General features: G+C 45.5%; 1 protein-coding gene across 1 annotated transcript in view; it reads left to right on the top strand.

Moving 5' to 3' along the window:
- The window catches only part of NIPAL4 (NIPA like domain containing 4), a 15,350-nt gene that overhangs the window by 910 nt on the left and 12,020 nt on the right, over positions 1 to 2,420 (top strand). The gene's annotated exons all lie outside the window — the stretch shown is intronic.

Below are 2,420 nucleotides of genomic sequence, written 5' to 3'. Positions count from 1 at the left end.
CCCTCATTGTTGGGAGGGTTTTAGTTTGATAATAGCAAATACCCATTTCATTTTCCAAAGAAACCATATATATCCTTTTACATGTGCATACAAATATTTTCTATCTATAATTAACTGAATCAGCATTAAAAATGAATTCAAAGGGTATACAAATAAAAAAAAAAACAACCGTAGAGAGAGAGTCACTTTGTCACCCTCAGTAGAATGCTATGATGTCATAGCTCACAGCAACCTCAAACTCTGGGGCTCAAGCAATCCTCTTGCTTTAGCCTTCCTAGTTGCTTAGACTACAGGCACCCACTATAACACCCAGTTAGATAGTTTTTCTACTTCAAGTAGAGATGGGGCCTCAGTCTTGTTCAAGCTGGTCTGGAACTCCTGAGCTCAAGCAATCCACCCACCTTAGCCTCCAATAGTGGTAGCCACCCCACCTGGCCTATTAAATTGTTACCATAAATAAACCAGGTAGTGGACTAAGCAATTTGCCAGAATTGTCTCATTTAATCCTTAAAACAACTCTAGGAGGTAGGTAAGACTATTTTACTATCCTCATTCTAGAGATACAGAAACTGAGGCTCTGACAAGGCTGATGATTTGCTCAAGAGAATACAGGAGGGAAATGGAGTATTTGAACCAACCCTCCTGGATTCTTAAACCTGTATTTATACTACTGAGCACAGCCTCTCCTGTGGTGTATCTCCACCTTCCTACCTGTCTTGGGGTTGCAGCCTGTGGGTTATCTCTGGCTCTCCAACTTCTGCCTTTCTGGAGTGAAGATTTTAAAGCCAGCCAGTTGGGTATTGTCTAACTTTGGTTTCCTGATCAATAAGGCAGGCCATTTTCAGCTTCCCCACTTCTCTGAGGGGAGAATGAGTTCCCTAGTCCCAGCATTTTCTGGAAGAGAAGACAGTAATCACCTGGCCCAACATCCAATTTTTAGATGAGTGCACTGCTCAGAATTGGATTTCCTTTGGCCTTTGGCCCTCTCTTTTCCTTTTCACCATAATGGGAGAATTTGCCTTAATGTCTGATGCTAAGCTATTGGGTGCTGCAGGCCTCTTAATGACAGCCAAGTTCCCAGTGGATCCTTTGGCTCCACCTGCTAGAGTCTCTGAGCCTCCTGGAGTTGCCTAAGACACTGGCTGACTCCTCCCAGGGGACCTTCCCCTCAGGGGTGTGTCATCTCCCCACCACTTGGTCCAGACTCTGGCAATTTCTCGCCCACAAGCCATGCCACAGACAAGTTACAGCCACCTGCTGTGGAGCCCAGGAGTCTTCAGTGTTGCTGGACCCAGGAGTCTGTCCACCTGTCACCCAAGACAATCAACCTAAGTGGATGAGAGATCAATAGTTTCACTTTTTTCTTTTTTTTGAGACAGAGTCTCACTATGTGGCCCTTGGTAGAGTACTGTGACATCACAGCTCACAGCAACCTCAAACTCTTGGGCTTAAGCGATTCTCTTGCCTTAGGCCCCCAAGTAGCGGGGACTACAGCAGCCCCAGCACAATGTCCAGCTATTTTGGTGTTATTGCAGTTGTCATTGTTGTTTAGCTGGGCCAGGCCAGGTTCAAACCCGCCAACCTTGGTGTATGTGGCTGCTGCCATAACCACTGTGCTAAGGGCGCCGAGCCAACTGTTTCACTTTTATTTACAGAAAAGCCAGTAATTCCGGAGAACAGTAAGGATATCTTCTCAAAGAGCTGTTCTGCTCTCCTATTTCACTTTTATTCTCACAGTAAAAGTAAACATTAACATTGCTATTGCTCATTGTAGTATGGTTAAGCAGACTTTTCTTCATAGGTTATAAGGTTACATAATATCCTCCTATCTTTAAGTACTTATCTCTTCAAAGCATTCTTACTTTAGATTAAATTTATAGTTAGTCACTACTTCACTAAGTGTACTTCATTCACTGGGTCTTTGACGGGCACCATGGTCCTTGGAACGTCCAGTTTCTTAACTTTATAACAGAAGGCCTTGTACCTGAATAAACAGATCTTGATGGTAGCACACAGGCCATCAGGGCCTGAATGTAGGATAACAGTGGCTGGCATCATCAGGAGCAGGGGAAGGGCGTGAGCATGAATTTGGACTTCCTCTCTGGAGTCACCTTCCTTGGCCCACATCCTCCAGGCACTGGCTCATTTCCTGGGTCCAGGGAACTCCCCAGATTTGGCTCTTAGGCAAGAAGGCCTGAGCTGGAGGAACAAGAGTGAGGAATGCAGAACAAGTCTGATGAGGAACTGAGATGGCTTCTTGTCTCATCTTCCCTTGATTGCAACACAGGTGTTGGATAGAGAGATCTCCCACTGCAAAAGAGATACGGACGTCCCCTGGTGGACGGAGCTCTACCTCCGGCTGGTGGTGTGTCTTAAGCAAGTCCTTTCCCTTTGCAGGGCCTCAGTTTCCCTAGCTAAAA

This window comes from Otolemur garnettii, unplaced genomic scaffold (assembly GCF_000181295.1).
Source record: "Otolemur garnettii isolate 467f Iridium unplaced genomic scaffold, OtoGar3 scaffold00003, whole genome shotgun sequence".
In the NCBI taxonomy this organism is placed as follows: domain Eukaryota; kingdom Metazoa; phylum Chordata; class Mammalia; order Primates; family Galagidae; genus Otolemur; species Otolemur garnettii.
Note: the sequence above shows the minus strand (reverse complement) of the source record. Positions and strands in the feature narration are given on the sequence as shown.